This window comes from Elephas maximus, chromosome 22 (genome assembly GCF_024166365.1).
Source record: "Elephas maximus indicus isolate mEleMax1 chromosome 22, mEleMax1 primary haplotype, whole genome shotgun sequence".
In the NCBI taxonomy this organism is placed as follows: Eukaryota; Metazoa; Chordata; class Mammalia; order Proboscidea; family Elephantidae; genus Elephas; species Elephas maximus.
In genome coordinates this window covers 56,314,472-56,328,093 of record NC_064840.1, presented here as the reverse complement: position 1 = coordinate 56,328,093, position 13,622 = coordinate 56,314,472, and the positions used below count along the sequence as shown (strand labels likewise).

The window sequence follows — 13,622 nt, the reverse complement described above, 5'->3', positions numbered from 1 at the left end:
TATGTAGGTCTTTTTTGGTTTCTTGCAGAAGTATTTTGTAGTTTTCTTTGTGTAAGTCTTTTAAATCTCTGGTACGATTTATTCCTAAGTATTTCATCTTCTTGGGGGCTACTGTAAATGGTATTGATTTGGTGATGTCTTCTTCGATGTTCTTTTTGTTGGTGTAGAGGAATCCAACTGATTTTTGTATTTTTATCTTGTATCCCATACCTCTGCTGAACTCTTCTATTAGTTTCAGTAGTTTTCCGGAGGATTCCTTAGGGTTTTCTGTGTATAAGATCATGTCATCTACAAATAGAGCGGTGATAAAGGGCATCCTTGTCCGGTTCCCAATCTCAAGGGGAATGCTTTTAGGCCGTCTCCATTTAGGGTGATGTTGGCTGTTGGCTTTGTATAAATGCCCTTTATTATGTTGAGGAATTTTGCTTCTATTCCTGTTTTGCTGAGAGTTTTTATCATGAATGGGTGTTAAACTTTGTCAAATGCCTTTTCTGCATCAATTGATAAAATCATGTAATTCTTGTCTTTTGTTTTATTTATATGATGGATTACATTAATTGTTTTTTTAATATTGAACCATCCCTGCATACCTGGTATGAATCCCACTTGGTGATGGTGAATTATTTTTTTTGATATGTTGTTGAATTCTATTGGCTAGAATTTTGTTGAAGATTTTTGCATCTAAGTTCTTGAGGGATATAGGTCTGTAATTTTCTTTTTCTGTGATGTCTTTACCTGGTTTTTGTATCAGGGATATGCTGGCTTCATAGAATGAGTTTGGGAGTATTCTCTCCTTTGCTCTGCTCTGAAATACCTTTAGTAGTAGTGGTGTTAACTCTTCTCTGAAAGTTTGGTAGAGCTCTGCAGTGAAGCCATCCGGGCTAGGGCTTTTTTTTTTTTGTTGGGAGTTTTTTGATTACCTTCTCAATCTCTTCTTTTGTTAAGGGTCTATTTAGTTGTTCTACCTTTGTTTGTGTTAGTTTAGGAAGGTAGTGTGTTTCTAGGAATTCATACATTTTTCTAGGTTTTCAAATTTGTTAGAGTACAATTTTTCATAGTAATCTGATATGATTCTTTTAGTTTCAGTTGGGTCTGTTGTAATATCGCCCATCTCATTTCTTATTTGGGTTATTAGCTTCCTCCCCAGTTTTTCTTTTGTCAGTTTGGCCAATGGTTTATCAGTTATGTTGATTTTTTTCCAAAGAACCAGCTTTTGGTCTTCTTAATTCTTTCAATTGTTTTTCTGTTTTATTTAGTTCTGCTCTAATTTTTATAATTTGTTTTCTTCTGGTGCCTGAGGGTTTCTTTTGTTGCTCTCTTTGTATTTGTTCAAGTTGTAGGGATAATTCTTTGATTTTGGCCCTTTGTTCTTTTTGTATGTGTGCATTTATTGATATAAATTGACCTCTGAGAACTGCTTTCGCTGTGTTCCAAAGGTTCTGATAGGAAGTGTTTTCATTCTCATTGGATTCTATGAATTTCTGTATTCCATCCTCAATGTATTCTATAATCCAGTCTTTTTTGAGCAGGCTATTGCTCAGTTTCCAAGTATTTGATTTCTTTTCCCGTTATTGAGTTTTACTTTTTTGGTCTTACGGTCAGAGAAGATGCTTTGTAGTATTTCAGTGTTTTGGATTCTGCTAAGGCTTTCTTTATGACCTAATATGTGGTCTATTCTAGAGAATGTTCCATGTGTACTAGAAAAGAAAATATACTTGGCTGCTGTTGGGTGGAGTGTTCTGTATATGTCTATGAGGTCAAGTTGGTTGATTGTGGCAATTAGGTCTTCCATGTCTTTATTGAGCTTCTTTCTGGATGTCCTGTCCTTCTCCAAAAGTGGTGTGTTGAAGTGTCCTACTATTATTTTGTAGCTGTCTATCTAACTTTTCAATATAGATAGAGTTTGTTTTATGTATCTTGCAGCCCTGTCATTGGGTGTGTAAATACTTAATATGGTTATATCTTCTTAGTGTATCGTCACAGTAATCATTATGTAGTGTCCTTCCTTATCCTTTGTGATGGATTTAACTTTAAAGTCTATCTTGTCAGACGTTAATATTGCCACTCCTGCTCTTTTGATTGTTGTTTGCTTGATATATTTTTTTCCCAACCTTTGAGTTTTTGTTTGTTTGTGTCTCTAAGTCTAAGGTGTGTCTCTTGTAGGCAGTGTGTAGACTGATCGTGTTTTTTAATCCATTCTGCCGCTCTGTCTCTTTATTAGTACATTTAGTCCATTTACAGTCAGTGTAATTATGGATAGGAATGAATTTAGTGCTATCATTTTGATATCTTTTTGTGTGTGTCGTTGACAGTTTCTTTTTCCCACTTAACTTTATGTGCTGAGTAGATTATATATTGCCCTTTCCTCATATTCGTTGTTGTTGATTTTGTTTCTGCTGAGTCTGTATTTTTTTTCTTGTATTTTATTTTGATTACTGGGGTAGTTTGTCTCCTTTGTAGTTACCTCATTATTTACCTCTATTTTTCTAAATTTAAACATATATTTTATTTCTTTGTATTGCCTTGTATTCCTTTCCATATGGAAAATCTATGACTACATTTCTTATTCCCTCTTTATTGTTTGATTGTTGTCTTTTTTTATATAATTACATTGCTGTTTCCCTGTTTCAAGTGTTTTTTTATCTAGATTTGTTTTTGTGATTTCCCTGTCTGGGTTGACTTCTGAGTGCTGTGCCCAGTGTTCTAGTCTTGGGTTGACAACTGATATTGTTGATTTTCTAACCAAAGAACTCCCTTTATTATTTCTTGTAGTGTTGGTTTGGTTTTTACAAATTCCCTACCCTTCTGTTTATCTGGAAATGTCCTAATTTCACCTTCATATTTGAGTGTTTGAGTGACAGTTTTGCTGGATATAAGATTCTTGGCTGGTAATTTTTTTTACTTCAATTTTTTATATAAGTCATCCCATTGACTTGTTGCCCGAATCGTTTCTGCCGAGTAGTCTGAGTTTATTCTTATTAACTCTCCTTTGTAGGTGACTTCTCGTTTATCCCTAGCTGCTCTTAAAATTCTCACTTTGGTTTTGGCAAGTTTGATTATAATATGTCTTGGTGACTTTCTTTTAAAATCTACGTCATGTGGAGTTCGATGAGCATCTTGGATAGATATCTTCTCATCTTTTGCGATTTCAGGGAAGTTTTCTGCCAACAAATCTTCAACGGTTCTCTCTGTATTTTCTGTTATCCCTCCCTATTCTCTTACTGCAATCACTTGTAGGTTATCTCTCTTGACAGAGTCCCACATGATTGTTAAGTTTTCTTCATTTTTTTTTTCTTAATTCTTTTATCTGATTTTTCTTCAAATATATTACTGCCAGGTGCTTTACCTTCAAGTTCAGAAATTCTACCTTCTACTTGTACACTTATGCTCCTGTGACTTTCTGTTGAGTTGTCTACTTCTGTAATTTTATTGTTAATCTTCTGAATTTCTGATTGCTGTCTGTTTATGGATTTTTCCAGCTTATTAAATTTTTCATTATCTTCCTAAATAATCTTTTTAATTTCTTTAGTTGCTTTATTTGTGTGTTCCTTAGCTTGTTCTGCATATTGCCTCATTTCCTTCCTGAAGCCTTGAAGGGTTCTGTATATTAATCTTTTGTATTCTGCCTCTTGTAATTCCAGGAAGACACTTTCATGTAGACGATCCCTTGATTCTTTGTTTTGAGAGCTTGCTGAGGTGATCATGGTCTGTTTCTTTATGTGACTTGATATTGACTGTTGTCTCTGAGCCATCTATAAGTTATTGTATTAATTTATTTTATGTTTGCTTACTGTGTCATAGTTTCTTGCTTTGTTTTATTTTAATATGCCCAGGTGGGTTGCTTGAGTGAGCTAGCTTGGTTATTTTCGCCTTTGGAGCTCTGAGGTCCTGTCCCCAGATGGCTAGAGCTATTATCAGGTATGTCAGTCTAGGAGTCTCTTCACTTTTCTTGTATGAATTCAGCTCAGGTGTCTAGGTAGCTAGTCATCAAGTGTGTGGTACAGGCTCTGTCTTACAGTCTTAGGGGGCAGAGGTGATTGGTGTAGGTACCAGTGTCTGGTTGCAGCAGGGGGTCACACTCTGAACAAGCCAGGGGGCTGAGAATTGTCTCTCACATGTCTCTGAGTAAAGCATGTCCTTGTTCCCTAGAGCATTCAGGTGGGTGGGTTTTGCAGCTGACCATGGGCACCCAAAGTTTTGGGTTGTAAGGAGTGGGAGGTACCAGTTATCCTTGGACCCCTGTCACGGGTGGCTGGGTAACCTGAGTGGAGCCACCAGTCCTTAGGCCCCTGATGTTGGTAAGTGAGGACCCTGTTTAATAGGCGAAGCAGTTTCAAACACGAAACTCCTACCTCTTCGTTGCACAGCTGAAACTATTGGAGTCTGCCAACAAGGGCCTATTCTCCCAAAATAGGCCTGTGCAGGTCCATGCAGAGGGGAAAGGTACTCAGAGTCCATGGACCGTTTATGCCTGGACAAGAGCCGTTTCTGTCCTGAGGTCCCCTGGTTAGTGGAGCTAGCAAATTATCTTTTCCCCCAATTGTAAATTTATTCCTTTTCCAAGGCCGGGAGGGTGACTCTAGGCGTTCAAGAGGGCCTATCTCAGGCCCAGGGAAATCAGCCGCTGAAGCCAGCTTGGGAGTGGGGGGCGTGGTAAAATATACGCAAGTACTTAGCTTTTTCCTAGAGTGTCGTTCTTCTCTGGTTCCGGAGGTATGAGTAGGGTGTGTGGCTTGCAGCTTTTCCCTGAGGAAACTGCAGCGAAACGATAGTACCAGCATGATGATGCCGATCCAGGAAATGTTGCCTGAGTACTCCACGCGATTCAGGTTTGGTAATTCCTTTCCGCTTCTGTACTGTCTTTTCCTTCAGTTCAGTTTTTAAGCTTGCCTTTGATGTTCAGGGCTCCTAGCTTGTCATAAATATAACTCGTTTCACTTGTTTTTTTCAGATCTTTGTTGTAAGGGGGTTTGCTGGAAGTGTCTTTCTATTCCGCCATCTTGGCTCCCCCTGATTTGCATTTTCTTAATGACTAAAGATGTCGAATGTTTTTTCATGTGCTTATCGGCCATTCGTATGTCTTCTTTTGAGAAATGTATATTCAGATCTTTTGCTTATTTTTAAATTGAGTTATTTGTCTTTTTATTATTGCTTGTAAGAGTTCTTTATATATTCTGAATACAAGTTTCTTACCAGATACATGGTTTTGCGAATATTTTCTCCGGGTGTTTTTTTTTGTTTTGTTTTTGCCTTTGATGCACAAAAGTTTTTAATTTTGATGGAATTCAGTAAATCTATTTTTTTATTTGGTGCTTGTGCTTTAGGTATCATATCTAAGAAACCCTTGCTTACCTCCAATTCAAGAAGACTTAGTTGTATATTTATATTTATTCTAAGAGCTTTATAGTTCTAACTCTTACGTTTAGGTCAATGATTCTTTTTGAAATTTGCATATGGTGTGAGGAATGGGTTGAATAATTCTTAGTGATAGAATGGATTGTGTAAATGTGGAGCATCTTTCTGATTCGGGTTGACACCTTTCTGTACACACAGGATTCCTGAGGAGTAAAATGCAAAACATGTAGCATTGCAGCCTATCCCTACCCAGGCTCCATCCTAATCTTTTAATCTGGCTGCAGATCCAGTAAAACTAGGAGTTGTTGCTTTAGGAAAAACGTGAGTTGGCATAGGAATCCACAGATATACAAAGCAGCAAATCACAAATCCACTAACTCCAGGGTCATTTGTCGAGTTAGTTTCTTTTCTTTGCCACAGATACATGTTGGCTTATAACTTTATGGCTAGTATTTCAGTAAATTCTGTATGTTTGCACTTTTTCTTTCTTTCTTTTTTTTATTGTGCTTTAAGTGAAAGTTTACAATCCAAGTCAGCTTCTCATACAAAAACTTACACATTGTTGTGTGATCCTAGTTGCTCTCCATGTAATGTGACAGCACACTCGTCCTCTCTACCCTGCATTTCCTGTGTCCATTCAACCAGCTCCTTCCCCCCTCTGCATCATCTCATCTCTGGACAGGAGCTGCTACATAGTCTTGTGCGTCTACTTGAGCTAAGAAGCACACTCCTCACCGGTATGATTTTATGTCTTATAGCCTAGTCCAATCTTTGTCTGAAGAGTTGTCTTTGGGAATGGCTCTGTTTTTGGGCTACCAGAAAGTCTGAGGGTCCCTCCAGTCTCATTCAGACCATTAAGGCTGGACTTCTTATTAGAATTTGAGATCTGCATCCCACTTTTCTCCTGCTCTATCAGGGATTCTCTGTTGTGTTCCCCGTCAGGGCAGTTGTTGGTGATAGCCAGGCACCATCTAGTTCTTCCAGTCTCAGGCTGATGGAGTCGCTGGTTTATGTGGCCCTTTCTTTCTCTTGGGCTCATTTTTTTCTTGTGGCTTTGATGTTCTTCATTCTCCTTTGCACCAGGTGGGTGGAGACCAATGGATGTGTCTTAGATGGCCACATGCTAGTTTTTAAGACCCCAGATGCCACTCACCACAGTGGGGTGCAGAATGTTTTCTTCATACACTTTGTTATGCCAGTTGACCTAGATTTGTTTTAATGCTGTCATCTTTTACATAATGATATCTCTGTTTCCCTGTGTTGCGTGTTTGCTTTGCATTATTTTTGTGATTTCCCTATCTGGGTTGATATCTGGTTGCTGTGTCGTGTGTTCCAGTTTTGGGTTCTTATCTGATGTCACTGATTTTCTTACCAGAGGACTCTTTTTAGTATTCCTTGTAATTTTGGTTTGGTTTTTACAAATTCCCTAAACTTGTTTATCTGGAAATGTCCTAATTTCACCTTCATATTTGGGAGACAGGTTTGCTGGATATATAATTTGTGGCTGGCAGTTTTTTTTCTTCAAGGCTTTATGTATGTCAACCCATCGACTTCTTGCTTGCATGTTTTCTGCTGAGTAGTCCAAGCTTAGTCTTATTGACCCTTCTGTGTGGGTGGATTTTCACTTATCCGTAGCCGCTCTTAAAATTCTCTTTTTATCTTTAGTTTTGGCAAGTTCGATTATAATGTTTTGGTGACTTTCTTTTGGGATCTACCTTGTGTGGGGCTTAATGAGCATCTTGGATAGATACCTTCTCATCTTACATGATGTCAGGGAAGTTTTTTGCCAAAAAATCTTCAATAATTCTGTATTTTCTGTTATGACGCCCCCACCCCCTAACTCCCATTCTGGTATCCAGCCATTCGTAGGTTATTTCTCTTAATAGTGTCCCAGGTAATTCTTAGCATTTCTTCATTTTTTTTTTTAGATTCTTTTATCTGATTTTTCCTCAAATATGTTAATGTCAAGTGCTTTATCTTCAATGTCAGTAATTCTGACTTCCATTGTCTCAATTCTGCTCCTCTGACTATTGAGTTGTCTAATTCTGAAATTTAGTGTTAATCTTCTGGATTTCTGTTTGCTGTCTCTTTATGGATTCCAGCAGCGTATTAAATTTGTGATTATGTTCTTCTCCAGTGTTCTTAAGTTCCTCTAATGTTTTGTCTCTGTTGCTTGGCTTGTTCTGCATTTTGCCTGATTTCTTGAAGAGTTCCCTATATTAATCTTCTGTATTCTATGTCCGGTAATTCCAGGAAGTTCTCTTCATCTGGAAGATTTCTCGATTCTTTGTTTTGGGGGCTTGCTAAAGCCATCATGGTCTGCCTGTTTATGTGATTTGATATTAGCTGTTGACTCTGAGCCATCAATAAGTTATTGTATTTATTTGTTTTATCTTTACTTACTTTGTCCTAGCTTCTTATTTTGATATGCCCAAACAGGTGCTCGAGTGACCTACGTTGATTATTGGCACGTTTGAAGCTCTGATGTCCTGTCACCAGGTGGCTAGAGCTGTTACTAGGTATATGAGCCCAGGAGTCCGTTTACTTTTCTTGTATGGATTTAGCTCAGGTGTCCAGGTCACCAAGTGTGTGGTGGAGGCTCTCATCTTAGACAAGCAGGGGTGATTGGTGTAGGCACAGGTATCTGGTTGCGGTAGGGGATCACTCCCTGAGCAATGTAGGGGGCTGATAACTACCCCCGAGAGTGTGTGAGGAAGGTGTGTCACTGTTCTTTAGAGCATGTAGGTAGGTGGGTTTTGGAGCCGAACTGTGGTTACCCAGTGCTGTTGGCTGTAAGGGCTGGGAGGCGCCGCTTATCCCTGGACCCCTGTCACGGGTGGCTAGGTAGTGTGGATGGAGTCACCAGTTCTCAGTCCTGTGATGTGGGTAGGTGAGGACCCTGCTTAGTAGGCATAGCGGTGTCAAATGTCACAAACCTGCCTCTCCACCATATAGCTGAAACAGTTGAAGTTAGACTTGAGGTATATACCCTGTTTTACTGTGCTAATAGGAGCCTACCCTGTTGAAATGGGCCCTCACAGGTCTATGCAGGCGTAAAAGGTGTTCAAAGTCTATGGGCCCCTTTTGCCTGTGCCTAGGCAAAGGAGCTGTTTCTGTCCTGAGTTCCCGGTTTAGGGGAGCCAGCAGATTATTTTTTTCCTGTTTGTCAATTTGTTCCTTCTCCAAGGCCAGGAGAATGGCTCAGGGCATGTGACAGGTCCTACTTCCAGCCCAGGGAAAGCGGCTGTCACAGAAGCTGAATTGGGACCTGGTGCAGAGTGGGGAGGAGTCAGGTAAATGGGAGAGAATTTTTTCCCAAAGAGGTGTTTTTTCCTCTGTACGGTAAATTAAATGTAAGTACTTATCTTTTGCCTATTGTGTGCCTCTTTTCACCAATTCTGGAGGTGTGAGTGGACTCTACTCCACTTGGTCTCTCCCGATCTGGAAAATGTGTCCCGAGTACCACTGCTTGCGTCACCGTGCTTGTGCCAGGGCATCCGGTCTGCAGGGTGCCGGTGCCTGCTGCATCAGGTCTGGCAACTCCTTGCTGCTTCTGTACTGTTTCTCCCTCCCCCTGCCACTCAGTCTGATTCCTCAACTTTGCCTTTGATGTTCAGGGTTCTAGACTGTCATATATAATTGATTCACTTGTTTTTTGGGGTCTTTTTTGTAAGAGGGACCACAGGAAGTGTCTGACTACTCCACCATCTTGGCCGTTACCTCTGCACTTTTTATTTTTGTTCTTTCCACTCCCTAGTCTCCTTTCCATCCATTAAGGAAAGCAGAAAAATGATTTTACAGTATGACCATTGTGTGGCCCTTATTATATCGTTCAGATGTTCTCTATCATTTTAGACCCTGCTTCATAGGTAGCAGTTTTTAGTGATCTGCTTTGGCTTGGCAAAGTGGGGTAGAAAGTGATTATAAACTTTCTTTTTGGCTAGGGGTTTTGAAGTAATGGTTAAGTCAGTGTTTCCAACTTATTCTACACTGACTCACATATCTGCATGCTGAGCTATATACTGGTACCCTCAAGTAACTCATCAGAACTGAAAAGCTTAGTGTTTCATATACTGAGGCGTACTGCCAAAATCAGGTACAGTATTTTCATTTTGCCTAGGAGATCCATTTTTCCCCCCCCAAACTCGTATTCATTATTGCATTTTTTAAAAAGCAGCTATTGAAAAGCTGAAGATTTGACTTTGAGAGTAGGATCAGATCCACTTTGAAAAGCTTTGTAAAAATATATCTCAGAGTCAGGAGCATTTTTCTTTAGAAACTTGCTGCATCAAATGTAATTGAAGTCAAACTTTTTTTCATATGCTATTTAGCCATTTATGGAGCCCTAGGGCGCAGTGGTTAAGAGCTCGACCAGTAACCAAAAGGTCAGCAGTCTGAATCCACCAGCCGCTTCCTGCAACCCTATGGGGCAGTTCTACTCTATCCTGTAGGGTCGCTGTGAGTCGGAATCAACCTGACGGAAACAGGGTAGGTGGTATGAGGCATTTATGATTTATTTTTTTAAGACTTTCCTGTTCATTTGTTTATCTTAGAGTGTTAGTCTTTTACGAATTATAGAACTCTTTAGGTGCTGTTAGGATGTTTTAGAACAAATTTGGGCCCTTGAGATGTTACAGAATCTTGAGCAAAAGTTTTGTATGAACTGTACCATAAAGTGTGTTTTTAGCAGTGTCTCCTGTCATTTTTTGAATAAAGTGTTTCACTCTAAGTTTCCTTTTATTTTTAGGTAGGAGATGTCTTTTCCCTTCTGTTTCATATAGTTTACATACTGGCATCCTCCATTCATGTTTTATTTGACCTAAAAAAAAAAAAAAACTTACTGCTATTGAGTTGATTGTCTCGTAGTGACCCTAGCCAAGGTTTTATTAAAAAAATGAGGTAGCTTTTAAAAATAGAGATTTTATATAAAAGTCTAGAATTTTGTTGAAAAACTTGAGGCTGTGGCAACACTGCATGTGCATCGTCACTGGGGCCACATAGCAGCTGGTGCCTTTATCTCTCAGGTGCTCCTTGTGCTCCTTGGGTTGCCAGTCGGCACTCCTTCCCGCATGACCTCATGCCTTGTCTGCTTCCCTCCTTTAGGTTACTCCTGGTGCTTGTTTCCAAGGTTTCCGAGTAGCCTTGTGCTCCTTGGAAACCCTGTGGGGCAGTTGTACTCTGTCCTGTAGGGTTGCCATGAGTTGGAATCGACTCGTCGGCAATGGGTCTGGTTTTTTTTTCCCTAGCGCTGTAGATATTTGGGCTTATGACATCGGCTTTAAAGTCATCTCATGTATAGTCTTTGACTTACTTTACACTGTATTCATGTTTTGCAGTTGTGATTTCCTTTATGTCACAATTTACGACCCTACCTAGCATCCAGAGGTGGATTTACCACAAAGGTGATGCAGCTTAAGCTTTAGGACTCCTCACTTTCCTTGGGCTCTTTCAAGGCCATGGGGGGCCTAGCAATTTTTCTTCTTTTTCTGAAAGAGAGCAGCCCAAATTGTATGAGTTTTAGGACTCACAGAATTGGATCTGCCTCTGCCAGCATGAGAACCACCTGTAGAAATTTGAAAGGAATAAGGATTCCTGGGTCTCACATACCCCAGGCCTAGGACACTAGAATCTCTGGGCAAAGGACTCCAGTACCTCTCTACGTGTTAAAGCGACTCCCCAGGTGTTGATTGTAATGCACCAACAGGCTTGAGAACCACTCTAGCATAATCCCATTGCCTTTGAGTCCATTCTGACTCACAGTGACCCCACAGGACAGAGTAGAACTGGCCCATAGGATTTCCACCGAGCGGCTGTGGATTCAAACTGCTGACCATTTGGTTAGCAGCCAAGCTCTTAACCACTGTGCCACCAGGGTTCCTGTTAGTATAGAATGTTAATATTTGAACTATTTTAAAATGATTTTAACATTCAAAGAATTAACTGTGGACCCTAAGTTTGCTGTGGAAACTCTAAGGGGCAGTTCTCCTCTGTCCTATCGGGTCGCTGTGAGTTGGAATCGGGCTTGGTTTGGTCTTTGGTTTATAAATTTGCTATATTTTACTGACGCTCGAGCAGATGTGCTTAGGAAGCACTGTCAGTTCAGTATCAGTCAGATGAGTGAGAGGACATTTCTGAAATTAAAATGTAATAGCAACAGGAACACGTGATTTGATTAAAAAAAATAGCTTGCACTGTTTTTTTCAGCACTTTATGAAGAAAATTTCTTGTATCTGTGATCGTTGTCCATTCATAGGGAATTTCACCAGCAGTTTCTACTATGTGAGAATTCATGTAGATACTTGCTTTTGAAAAGAACATTCTTGGAATTGTAGATGGAATCGGGCGGAGATTGTGGAATTATTATAATGTTAAAAAAAAAATTTTTTTTTTTTAAGATAGCAGCATGTGGTAAAATCGTGGTCCAGTATAATATGGGATGTTGAATGGTTGTTTTCCAGCAGTGTTTTTAGAAATGTGTGGGGTTGTTTTGGTTGTCACAGTGATTGGTGGCGGGGAGTGGGCTACTGGCCTTTAGAGGGCAGGGGCCAGGGTTGGTAGGTGTCTTACAGCGCGTAGTTTAGTGCTGCACCAGGAGAGATCGTTCCACATGCTGTATGACTTTTTGGACGTTAATGTAGGGGAAAACCATGCTTATAATTATCTGGACTTAGGATATATAAACAAAGTGTTTCTTGCATAGTTTAAACAAAAAAACCGTTGCTGTTGAGTGAGTTCCCTCTCACAGTGACCCTTTAGAACTGCCCCATAGGGTTTCCAGGTAGCAGCTAGTGGATTCGAACTGCCGACCTTTTGGTTAGCAGCCTGAGCTCGTAACCGCTATGCCACCAGGGTAGGTTATATTATTTGTGAATATCATTCCAGGATAATAAAGGAGGCATTGCATAATAAGTGTCATAAAGAGGGATTTTTCTGTTAGAGAGTTGAGAACTACTGTTTCAAAGTGATGGCTCTTAACTAGGAGCATGCATCTGCTTTGCCTGTGAAAGTTTGGAAGATGATCATTGTGACCCTCCCCTTGGAGATGCTAATGTAATAAAAAAAAATGTAATAGGCCTCTGTGAAATTCTAGGAACGCTGTGAACCTTTTTTTACTTAACAGCATGCTTCGAAAATGATGCTGTTTGTTTTGTACACTGGGACGAATGAAGAAAGCTACTGCATCCTCCAGGTGACTGTTTCTGGGGACTCTGGCTGCCCCAGTCATGCCCTCCTGGGCATCAGAGGACCTCTGGATGCTTGGCACCTTGGATGCTTGGGATGCTTGTTAAAAGTTCAGATTCTTGAATCTTACCACAGTGATTCTGATTCTGGCCTGTGACCCAGAAATCTCGTATTTTAAAGGGCCCCCTAGGTGATTCTGTTCTATGTAGTTCTTGGAAGACATTTTGAGCAATCCTGCTCTAAAGAGTCAGGTGCACTAATATTTGCTGTGTGAAGAAAGAGAATAAGGAAAGGTTAGGTTCCTTTCTAAGGGCGTGTGAGATCCTGTGAAGAGATTCCTGAGATAAGGCAGAGATACTCAACTCCTGCTTGGTTGGGCTTTCTCAATCAAGGAGAGCAGCCTCCTTATAGGAAATGTGGAACAAACACTGCTGACGAGAAGCAGAAGCCAAGAAGAGATCCCCTGGCTCCTTTTACATGAATTTAAACTCTGAGGGATTATGTCCTAAAAAGCAGAGAACATTTGTGGATACAGTATAGATCCATCCTAGGTTTTCTCTGAAAATCCTGAAGAAAGGGACGAGTGCTAAAAAAAATTTGGGGGCAAAACCTCAGTTTTTATAAAGCAGATTGTAGAGCCTAGTGAGGTTAAGGTTAATCGTCAGCCAAATTTTAGAGGATTATTAAAAATACCAAGAGAGTGGAAGCAATTTAAATACCCATCAACAGATGAGTGGAATAAACAAAATGTGCTATATGCATACAATGGAGTATTACTCAACTATAAATAGAAATGGAAACCCTGGTGCCGTAGTGGTTAAGAGCTACAGCTACTAACCAAAAGGTCGGCGGTTCAGATCCACCAGGCGCTCTTTGGAAACTCTATGGGGTGGTTCTACTCTGTCCTGTAGGGTCGCTATGAGTCGGAATCAACTTAACGGCAATGAGTTTTTTTTTTTTTGTAAATAGAAATGAAACATTTCTGATACATGCCACAACTTGGATAAACCTTGAAAACATTATGCTGAGTGAAATAAGTTAGTCACAAAGGGACAAATATATGAAATAGGGAAATATATAGAAAC

The 13,622-nt window shown here is 40.0% G+C and overlaps 1 protein-coding gene across 12 annotated transcripts in view; it reads left to right on the top strand.

Moving 5' to 3' along the window:
• PSD3 (pleckstrin and Sec7 domain containing 3) overlaps positions 1–13,622 on the top strand; it is a 739,247-nt gene that overhangs the window by 339,363 nt on the left and 386,262 nt on the right. The gene's annotated exons all lie outside the window — the stretch shown is intronic.